Source organism: Lucilia sericata, unplaced genomic scaffold (assembly GCF_015586225.1).
Source record: "Lucilia sericata isolate MDLA Ls3-8-SP2 unplaced genomic scaffold, ASM1558622v1 Contig000254F_arrow, whole genome shotgun sequence".
Lineage (NCBI taxonomy): Eukaryota > Metazoa > Arthropoda > Insecta > Diptera > Calliphoridae > Lucilia > Lucilia sericata.
The window spans coordinates 406,711-419,117 of record NW_023994280.1 but is presented as its reverse complement, the minus strand read 5'-3'; positions in this window follow the sequence as shown (position 1 = coordinate 419,117).

Genomic DNA, 12,407 nt, shown 5'->3' with positions numbered 1-12,407 from the left:
TAGTGAAAAGGCAAATTTTTAGTGAAAATTCAACTTTTCACTAAAAATTTCAGTGAAAAGTCGGATTTTCAGTGATATCGGACTTTTAGTGAAAAGTCAGATGTTTTGTTAAAAAAAAAATAATTTTTAGTGAAAAATTGGAAAATCAGATCTTTTAGTGAAAAATCATGTTTTTAGTGAAAAGTCGGTTTTTCAGTGAAACTTTAGATGTTTTGTTAAAAATAAAAAAGTAAAAGTCAATAGACTAGTCCATAGACCAGTCCATAGACCAGTCCATAGACTAGTCCACAGACTAGTCCATAGACTAGATCATAGACTAGTTCATAGACTAGTCCATATACTAGTCCATAGACTAATTCATAGACTAGTCCATATACTAGTCCATAGACTAGTTTATAGACTAGTCAATAAACTAGTCCTCAGACTAGTCCATAGACTAGTCCATAGACCAGTTCATAGACTAGTCCATAGACTATTTCATAGACTAGTTCATAGACTAGTCCATAGAAGAGTCCATAAACTAGTCCATAAACCAGTTCATAGACTAGTCCATATACTAGTTCATATACTAGTCCATAGACTAGTTCATAGACTAGTCAATAGACTAGTCCTCAGACTAGTCCATAGACTAGTTCGTAGACTAGGTCATAGACTAATTCATAGACTAGTCCATATACTAGTCCATAGACTAGTTCATATACTAGTCCATAGTCTTGTTCATAGACTAGTCAATAGACTAGTCAATAGACTAGTTTATAGACTAGTCCATAGACTACTTCATAGACTAGTCAATAAACTAGATCATAGACTATTCGATAGACTACTTCATAGACTAGTCTATAGACTAGTTGATAGACTAGTCTATAGACTAGTTGATAGACTAGTCTATAGACTAGTTGATAGACTAGTCTATAGAGGAGTTCATAGAAGAGTCTATAGAGGTGTCCATACAGGAGTCCATAGACTAGTCCTTAGACTAGATCATAGACTAGTTCATAGAATAGTTCATGTACTAGTCCATAGACTAGTTCATATACTAATCAATAGACTAGTTCATAGACTAGTCCACAGTGAAATGTCGGATTCGTTTTCAGTGAAAAACCTTTTTTTTTTAAAACTCGAATTTTTAGTGAAAAGTAAAATTTTTTGTTAAAAAACTTATTTTTAGTGAAATCCGATTTACATATACCGATTTTTAGTGAAAAAATTAGACTTTTAGTAAAATAATCTTATTTTTAGAGAAAGTCGGACTTTTAGTCGCTTATGAGTGAAAAGACCAATTTTGAGTGAATAATTGTATTTTAGGTGAAAAATATTATTTTTAGTGAAAAGTTGTATTTTTAGCGAAAAGACGTATTCTTAACGAAAAGTCGTATTTTCATTGAAATGGGGCTTTTAGTCAAAAGTCAAATTTTTTGTTAAACAATGGATTTTGAAAAAAAAAATCGTTTTTTTTTTTGCGAATACTGATTTTATTGTGAAAAGTTTAATTTTAGAGAAAAATGTTTTTTTTTTTTTTTTTTGTGAAAAAAATATTTTTACTTTCTGAAATATCGGATTTTTAGTAAAGCATTTGAAAAGAAAAGATTTTAAGTGAAGAATTTCTATTAAGCAAAAATCTACTTTTGGGAGCAATATTATTTCAAAATAGTTCATTTAGCGAACCCATGAAATATATAGTATATTCTAAATCCTTTTAGATAAGTCCATTTGGCTAGGTCCATCTGTCTGTATGTTGGCTGCAATCAATTTACTGTGGTTTCTAGATATTTTTTGAGGATTTAAATATTTAATAATTCTATCAGACATGATATTATTTCTTTTCTTTTATTATTTATTCAGTGAACATAAAGGTTTGTCCTTTATAAAACCATTTCCTAATAATTCTGTATAATGTTTATTTCCATTACATTAAAATATTTTAAACTTACATTAACATTTTGCCATTAACTATTTATGCAGCTACTTGCTCGTCTCTAATTCACTTGACCTTCGTGCTAATGTCTTTCGTTATAATTTACCAAGGCTTTTGGTCTATTAACTTTCATCAACCTTGTGCATTCTCTGAACTGTTTGCTGGACGTTTGACATTCAGGTGATTGTAAAGAGAAAAACGAAAATGCATTTGTAAATAAAATACATATAGCTTTTAAGGTTAATTGAATTTTCAGACATAATAAATTGACTTTATGTGCATTTATTAATTTTAAAGCAATTATATTTATAAGAACCTAAAAAACCAATGCTAAGAAAATTGAGTTATTGAGAATCAATCCTAAATATAAAAGACTCAACTCTTATAATATAACTTTCTTCGAAATTTAGCACAAGATTCCAAAAGAAAACTGTTTTCTATTATAAAAACTTTTGCTCCAGATTTACTTTTAATTTTATACCTACAACTCCCAACAAATCACTATGTAATGAAACCCACAAATTTATGTCTATTTTTATTGATTTTGCTACAATAAATTAATTTTTTTTTTTCAAAAACAACTTTTGGTAAATAGCAATATGCTTTATTTTACTCCCAAGTTAATTTAATGCCAATAAAAGTGTTTAGCATAAATCGTTAGCAACACATGTTCAATCAAATTATAGAACACTACACTTCTGGCATAACAAAAACTACGGGATATAAATAGGAAAACTTAATATGAAACATATTGAAGATGAATGGATAGATATACATACAAATACAAATGAAAATATGATACGTATCCTGTAAATAGACATACATACATACATACATATGTATTTATATACATCTGTACGTATGTACTTAGGCCTTCTTTTGGCAGCATTTGTATAATAAGTTTTTGAATTGAATGATTTAGTTTGTGTGTAAAACAATAGCATAAATATTTGCTCTCAAAAAAATAAAAATAAACTAGGTAAATTGTTGTGTGTATTGGAAATATTCTAAGCATGTATAACAGTGCATCATCACAAAATAATAACAGATTTATCAGTCTTTCAAAGGTGTGTTACAATAACAAAATCCCTCTCTACTAAATGGGTTAAAGACCCTACAAGTTGATTTTTTGTTTAGGAAAACAAATTTGTGTTTAATGTGTATGAAAGATTAGAAGTCAACGCTTGATACCCTATAGTTATAAAGTTATTTAATTCTTTATCTAGTAAGTTAGTATGTTAATAATTTAGTAAGTTAGTAAGTTAGTATGTTAGTAATTTAGTAAGTTAGTAAGCTAGTAAGTTAGTAAGTTAGTAAGATAGTAAGTTAGTAAGTTAGTAAGTTAGTAAGTTAGTAAGTTAATAAGTTAGTAAGTTAGTAAATATAAGTAGTAAGTTAGTAAGTTAGTTAGTAAGTTAGTAGTTTAAGTTAGTAAGTTAGTAAGTGTAGTTAGTAAGTAAGTTAGTAAGTAAGTAAGTTAGTAAGGTACTAAGTAAGTTAGTAAGTTAGTAAGTTAGTAAGGCTGTAAGTTAGTGAGTTAGTAAATTAGTAAGTCACGTCGTTAGTTAGTTAGTTTGTTAGTTAGTTAGTTAGTTAGTTAGTTAGTTAGTTAGTTCGTTAGTTAGTTGTGTTAGTTTGTTCGTGTTAGTTGTTAGTTCGTTCGTTAGTTAGTTAGTTAGTTAGTTAGTTAGTTAGTTAGTGTTAGTTAGTTAGTTAGTTCGTTCGTTAGTTAGTTCGTTCGTTTCGTTCGTTCGTTAGTTAGTTAGTTCGTTCGTTCGTTCGTTCGTTCGTTCGTTCGTTCGTTCTTTCGTTTCGTTCGTTCGTTCGTTCGTTAGTTCGTTCGTTCGTTATTCGTTCGTTTTCGTTCGTTCGTTCGTTCGTTCGTTCGTTCGTTTCTTCGTTCGTTCGTTCGTTCGTTCGTTCGTTTCGTTCGTTCGTTCGTTCGTTCGTTTCGTTCGTTCTTGTTCGTTCGTTCGTTCGTTCGTTCGTTCGTTCGTTCGTTCGTTCGTTCGTGTTCGTTCGTTCGTTTGTTCGTTTCGTTCGTTTCGTTCGTTGTTCGTTCTTCGTTCGTTCGTTCGTTCGTTCGTTCGTTCGTTCGTTAGTTCGTTCGTTTCGTTCGTTCGTTCGTTCGTTCGTTCGTTCTTCGTTCGTTCGTTCGTTCGTTCTCGTTAGTTCGTTCGTTCGTTCGTTCGTTCGTTCGTTCGTTCGTTCGTTCGTTCGTTCGTTCGTTCGTTCGTTCGTTCGTTCGTTTCGTTCGTTCGTTCGTTCGTTCGTTCGTTCGTTCGTTCGTTCTTCGTTCGTTCGTTCGTTCGTTCGTTCGTTCGTTCGTTCGTTCGTTCTTCGTTCGTTCGTTCGTTCGTTCGTTCGTTCGTTCGTTTTCGTTTTCGTTCGTTCGTTTTCGTCTTCGTTCGTTCGTTCGTTCGTTCGTTCGTTTCGTTTCGTTCGTTCGTTTCGTTCGTTCGTTCGTTCGTTCGTTCGTTCGTTCGTTCGTTCGTTCGTTCGTTCGTTCGTTCGTTCGTTTCGTTCGTTCGTTCGTTCGTTCGTTCGTTTCGTCGTTCGTTCGTTCGTTCGTTTTCGTTTCGTTCGTTCGTTCCGTTCGTTCGTTCGTTCGTTCGTTTCGTTCGTTCGTTCGTTTCGTTCGTTCGTTCTTTCGTTCGTTCGTTTCGTTCGTTCGTTCGTTCTTCGTTCGTAGCAAAATAAATTTTCAAAGCACCCAAATCTTGTCAACTGCTTGCCAGTTACATCTACATACAGATTTAAGATAAGAATGCTAAATAAAAAAGAGACTTATACCACCTTATAGAAGCAATCGTGTGGTGCACCTTACAATCAAGTTTTGATCATAAACGACCTCAGCAATTTTCTTTCGTATTCAACTTATTCTTGTATTATGCGACACAATGAAACCAGATGCCACAAATGACCCAACACACACATACATAAAGACAACTCTAAGCAATATTAACTTTTTTAAAACAAAACTAGAAAAGAAATACAACAAAACAATGTAAAAACATAAAAACCACAATCACTAGATAAATCATTTGTCAACTTTTACACACACTTATGTACATATGTATGTATGTATTATGAAGAACTAACTCTATAATGTATGCAGTGTATAATCTTTATAAAACATTCTTAAAAATTAGGTTTTTTTTCAACTTTTATACATACAAATAAGTTTGTTTGAGTAAAAAATGTCATGTATGTAAATGTAGAAAAGATTTGAATTTTAAAAAGGTAAAACGCATGCTACAATAAAAATATACTTGTTATTTTCGCAAAAGTGTCAAAAATTGCTTCTACTTTCTTTTATTGTTTAACGAAACAATGAACATTTTCTTCTGCAGGTTCTTCGTCTTAGATGGTACAGCGCAGAAAGGAGCACGTAAATGGTCACATAAAAATCCCATAGATTTCTTACAATGCAGAGATTTTGGTACATATGTATGTGTGTGTATTTTTCATTTTTGTTAAAGCTTTTTTAATATGAATAATAAAAAAGATTTGTATACATATGCACCGTGTACAAATACATGCGAGTATATGAGCGTTTACTAAAATATTTGGAATTTTGGAACATTTGGAATTTTGGATAAATTAATAAATTTATTGTAACATATTACATTAAAATTGTTAATAATTTGATCATAATTTACGTAAATTATGAATGAAGTTGAAGCTTTATTGTTGTTTACTATGGCAGCAGTTTTGATTTTATTTTCTATAAACTGAACTAAATCGTTGTCAGAAAAGTAATCTTAAGATTTTAAATCTGACTTAGTCCAGAATGCATTCACTACGTCTACTATTACTTTTAAAAAATATATAACATATAACGTTATTTGTAAGTCATTACAAGACTCCTTCTAAGTAATACAGAAGGTATGTAGGATTTATTGGAAAGTAAGTTGATTTTGGTAAATGCCCATATGTATAATCAAAAGATATACACATAGAAGCAAGTGCGATCAAAGTGACAAACACATGCATATTTGCAAACATACACATGACATTTAACGTAACATCCGCATAAAGGACATCAGTGTAACCAAACTACACCAAAGGAAATAATTACAAATACATTCTTGAAAAAGGTTTTGGACAAAATGCTTTAAAGTAGAAACGATATTTGACTAAATGTAAAGGTTTAGTAGAGATTTTCTTAGAATTATTAAACCTTTGTTCCTATTTAAATATTCCTCAGTGTCTTCTTAGATGCATACGAGCTCTACTTAATACCAAACGTATGTATTTCTTTATATGACAGAAGAGTTCAAGTTACGTGTCTTATTTTAAGGATATTTTCATGCAGCATGTGTCAAAAATTCTAAAATATTGTTTGACATTATATATTTTTTTCTCTACTATAAATATTGATAACTATTGAAAAACATAAAAAATTCAAATTCTGCTGCCAACAAAATAGAGAAGATCAAAATAAATTTATTTAAAATATTTGCATATTTTTAATGGAAGTTATATAAACTCCTCATTATATTTATTATGAATTAATTTCTAATATTAAATTATAAAACCATTGTACATCGGATCGAATACTTACTAAGAGAAGAGAAAAAAATCACCCATACCACCATACCAAAAATTACTCATACGACATGTAGTATTAATGTCGTATGAGTAATTTATAATTTATTTTTAATGCAAGTATGTATTTGTGAAAACTTGTGAAAATGAGAGACATAATTAAAGTATTGGTTCCAATATTTATGGACAACATTTTTAAATTTACTATATTTTCCAACTAAAACAGTACTAGAACAACTAGCCGTATTGTGAGACTTTTAAAACATCCCTTTAAATAACTAGTAACTACCACTAAAGGAACTGTGTTCTTTTAATAAAATTTCTAAAGTTTTTATAATATTTCTGTTTTTGTTGTATCTATCAACCACTACTAGTTATGTTTCATTTGAAAATAAATAATCTAAACATTATTAAAATGGAAAAAGTTTTGAGGTAAACCTAAACCTATAGAGTCCTACTTACAAAATAACTAAACATGAGTTTTTTTCTAAATTTTTTATATCCTTTTTTTTCTTTTTTGGTAAGTTTTTACGCTTCATGTTTAAAATTTTATTTGTATGTGTAAAATACATGAACATTTTTTGATTGTGTTTTATATAGAAATGCGAATTCTGCACAACTCACATGGAAAATTATGTTGCACGTGATGTGTTTTGATAATTTATAACCGCACACACACTACAAAACTCGACATCATTACACATACACATTATATTATATATAAATGTATATGTTCTATACATTTCTACAAACAGTAACATCTTCTAAAGCATTTACACAATAATCCGGTACATTTACTTCTTTGAGGCACAAATTAAAGTACATATTTTATTTCATTCGTATTTTTTTATTTTATTTTATAATAACCACCTACCTGACAGAAAAAAAGCAGTTGAACATAGATCCAAACATTTTATCTGTTGTAAATGTTTCTGCAGACACGTTGGGAGTATACATTTTCAACATAAATGCACGCTGCTACATAAATGTAATATTTTGTGTAAATACGTATGTGTAGTAGGCCTGAACAGAGAAATGTAACTAACTTACTAACTTACTAACTTACTAACTTACTAACTTACTAACTTACTAACTTACTAACATACTAACTTACTAACTTACTAACTTACTAACTTACTAACTTACTAACTTACTAACTTACTAACTTACTAACTTACTAACTTAGTAACTTACTAACTTACTAACTTACTAACTAACTAACTTACTAACTTACTAATTTACTAACTTACTAACTTACTAACTTACTAACTTACTAACTTACTAACTTACTAACTTACTAACTTACTAACTTACTAACTTACTAACTTACTAACTTACTAACTTACTAACTTACTAACTTACTAACTTACTAACTTACTAACTTACTAACTAACTACTTACTAACTTACTAATTACTAACTTACTACTTACTAACTTACTAACTTACTAACTTACTAACTTACTAACTTACTAACTTACTAACTTAGTAACTTAGTAACTTAGTAACTTACTAACTTACTAACTTACAAACTTACTAACTAACTAACTTACTAACTTACTAATTTACTAACTTACTAACTTACAAAATTACTTACATACTAACTTACTAAATTCTTGACTTACTAACTTACTAACTCACTAACTCACTAACTTACTAACTTATTAACTTACTAACTCACAAACTTACTAACTTACTGACTTACTAACTTACTTTATTGAAAACTAAATTTTTTACAAAAAAACTATCCTAAGAACCAATTACCTTCATTTCTGATTAATCATCTAGATAGAGCCGTTACACTTTTAACATCTTCAGATTCTGCCCCATTGTGCAATAGAAGTTATATTTTAAACATGTAAATCGAGTTTATTCTACGATTGGCCGAAACTTTTAATCGGTCCTCTTTCTCAGTGCTGGCCTAATGTATGCAGAACTTTCATACATACGGTTCTTATATACATTTTCAAAATTTTGTTTTATACTCCTTTTAAATGGTGCATAAATGGTTTTCGTCTGACATTAAAACACAATATATCATTATTTAATTTATTATATTTTATATTTATTTACTCATTCGTAAATATTAAATTTTTAAATTTTTGTAGTATGTTTTGAAAATGTTTTTTTAAGTCAAATCGTCCCCGGAAATATATTCTCAGAATATTTAAATATATTTTTAACATTTCAGAAAAGAGGAAATACAATTGTAATTAAAACCGCTACCACCCAGTCTTTTCCTTACATTTTTATTAGGTTTAAGAGCATTATTGGTTATTTATATGTTGAAAACGATATGTCCTTCAAACCATTCGTTTTTTTAATATTTCAATTTTAAACTGCTTTAACTCTGCATCCAAAACACAAATATGTATTCTATGAGTTTCCCATTTTTTCCACTCATTGTCTTTAATGTGAATCACATCGAAAGTCGTTGTCGTTAAAGTAACTGTCAACATTCCCTGAGGTATATTTGTATTCACACTTCTCGATAATGGCAGGCAGTCTTTTGTGCTTTGAATATCATCGCAGTATACCTAAGCGAACATACCTCTAAATACGTCACGAGAACATTATAACCAGGCAAGGAAGTACAACAGCATCAACATCGAGCATCAGTAATATTCAAACAGTAAATCGAGGATGAGGACACGTTTTTATATGAAATTTATACACATACGCTCCGTTGCAAACAAACAAACAAAAAAAAAGAAACACGTTTAAACAAAAACACTTCACACGTTAAATGATAAAACTGGCTTATGTACGAATACTGTATCTGTGTGTACGAGATGTTCATGAGAACATGTATCTGCAAGTGTGCGTGTGGTGATAATCGGGTTATTTAGTACGAATAAGGAAAATTAAGTACTCGCGATTGTCGTCTAAGTGCATCAATTCACTGTCAATGTTTGCTTGTAGTTTTAAAGTAGAGTTTATAATGTTAAATAAGTCTATTTTAAAATAATTAATTTTTGGGGACGTTTTTTATTTAAGACTTACAAGTGTGAAAGGTAAACTTGATCCAAAAGTTGTATGAAAACTGTCAATATAAGTTATTGTAGTTTTTTGAAAATCAATAATGTAATTTGTGAGTTGAACCAAAATAATTGTTTATAAAAATCGTATTGCTAATCCTAGAAAAATTACATCTAGAATTTAGTTTGACAGTTATAGTTATGAATTGGTACATTACTAGTTGGATGTAAAACATACTAGTTACAAAACAACAAACGAACAAACTGTATATTTTATTACAAAAAATATAAAAAATATCTAATGGAAATCGAAAAAGTACCAGATAGGCCACTTTTATAGATTTTTATTCAATCAGGACGCTGCATGCTTAATTCTACGTTTCTAACCAGGTTGAATTGTAAAAAAGAATCAGAAAGTACTAACTGAAAACGAAAAAGTAACATAAATTTATTTCTTATAAATTTTCATTCCATCGGGATCCTACATCTACGATTCTAAGTTCAATAATTTAAAAAATTAAAAAAGTACCAGAATATTATCAAGATGTTCCCTTTTAAAAGTTTTGCTTCTCATTTTGCGTTCTTCATATTAGTACCAAAATGTCCCCTTTTTCTCATTTACTCCGGGCTATACATACTTAATTTTATGTTTCTAGGTTTAAAAAGTTCCAGATGAAGAACAAAAATAATACCAAAAAGATCCCTTCTGTATTCCTAATATACTTCGGGCTCCACATATGGTGATTTTCGTGTCAAGTGATCCAACTTTAAAAATCCAGCGAGTGGGATATCTATGAAAAAAAAAGTATTTTTTAACTAAAGAATACAATTTTTTTCGACTTTTTTTAATTTTCCCCTATATTTTCAAAATGAACGTTTTTGTTGCAATTTCTTTACTAAAAAAAAGCTTAAACCATTTCCTTCTAATAGTACTAACCTTAGTGCAAATTTCGTCAAAATCGATTTTTTGAGGTGGGTCACTTGACATGGTATTCCCCATATCCCTAGGTTCAATAAAAGTACATTTTGAAGAACGAAAAAGTACCAAAAAGCATATTTTTACAGGTTCTCAGTTACTCCGGGCTCTGCATGTTTAATTTCTAGTTAGTTAGTTAGTTAGTTAGTTAGTTATTAGTTAGTTAGTTAGTTAGTTAGTTAGTTAGTTAGTTAGTTAGTTAGTTAGTTAGTTAGTTTGTTAGTTAGTTAGTTAGTTAGTTAGTTAGTTAGTTAGTTAGTTAGTTAGTTAGTTAGTTAGTTAGTTAGTTAGTTAGTTAGTTAGTTAGTTAGTTAGTTAGTTAGTTAGTTAGTTAGTTAGTTAGTTAGTTAGTTAGTTAGTTAGTTAGTTAGTTAGTTAGTTAGTTAGTTAGTTAGTTAGTTAGTTAGTTAGTTAGTTAGTTAGTTAGTTAGTTAGTTAGTTAGTTAGTTAGTTAGTTAGTTAGTTAGTTAGTTAGTTAGTTAGTTAGTTAGTTAGTTAGTTAGTTAGTTAGTAGTTAGTTAGTAGTTAGTTAGTTAGTTAGTTAGTTAGTAGTTAGTTAGTAGTTAGTTAGTTAGTTAGTTAGTTAGTTAGTTAGTTAGTTAGTTAGTTAGTTAGTTAGTTAGTTAGTAGTTAGTTAGTTAGTTAGTTAGTTAGTTAGTTAGTTAGTTAGTAGTTAGTTAGTTAGTTAGTTAGTTAGTTAGTTAGTTAGTTAGTTAGTTAGTTAGTTAGTCGTTAGTTAGTTAGTTAGTTAGTTAGTTAGTTAGTTAGTTAGTTAGTTAGTTAGTTAGTTAGTTAGTTAGTTAGTTAGTTAGTTAGTTAGTTAGTTAGTTAGTTAGTTAGTTAGTTAGTTAGTTAGTTAGTTAGTTAGTTAGTTAGTTAGTTAGTTAGTTAGTTAGTTAGTTAGTTAGTTAGTTAGTTAGTTAGTTAGTTAGTTAGTTAGTTAGTAGTTAGTTAGTTAGTTAGTTAGTTAGTTAGTTAGTTAGTTAGTTAGTTAGTTAGTTAGTTAGTTAGTTAGTAGTTAGTTAGTTAGTTAGTTAGTTAGTTAGTTAGTTAGTTAGTTAGTTAGTTAGTTAGTTAGTTAGTTAGTTAGTTAGTAGTTAGTTAGTTAGTAGTTAGTTAGTTAGTTAGTTAGTTAGTTAGTTAGTTAGTTAGTTAGTTAGTTAGTAGTTAGTTAGTTAGTTAGTTAGTTAGTAGTTAGTAGTTAGTTAGTTAGTTAGTTAGTTAGTTAGTTAGTAGTTAGTTAGTTAGTAGTTAGTTAGTTAGTTAGTTAGTTAGTTAGTTAGTTAGTTAGTTAGTTAGTTAGTTAGTTAGTTAGTTAGTTAGTTAGTTAGTTTAGTTTTAGTTAGTTAGTTTTTTAGTTAGTTAGTTAGTTTTTTAGTTAGTTAGTTAGTTAGTTTTAGTTAGTTAGTTAGTTAGTTAGTTAGTTAGTTAGTTAGTTCGATATAGTTATTACTTTCGGCCCTTATTCTAAGCGCATTGAAATTAGTTGATTATTTTACCTAGCGCCCATAACAGAGGATCCTCCGATTCGTACTTTTTAGCTCATACTATTGTTAATTAATACAAAAATCATTTAATCTATATTTTATAAAGGAAATAACAGTACTTCCGATCTTAATGATCTATCTATAATTAACCATAACCGTCGTACAATCCCTTTCTCAAATGTCTTAAACTTCCATAATTGACTTTTAGATAGTTCCCATAAAAAGTCCAGTTTAGAAAATCAGTACGTGGTCAATAATTATAAATAGAAACTGAAGTTATATCCGACATAAATGATATACAATAAAATCGTAAATTGTATTAATAAAAAAGTCTCGGTTATAATAAATGAAGAAAAAAAATGTGCGGATATGGCCGACTATAGTTTACTAATTGTTTCCTCTTTAAATGCAAAATTGCAAACTCTTTAGTTTCCCTTATACATACTATGTTCCCTTATAATTAAAAATTATTATTTACATACTTATTTATTTTTCACAACTT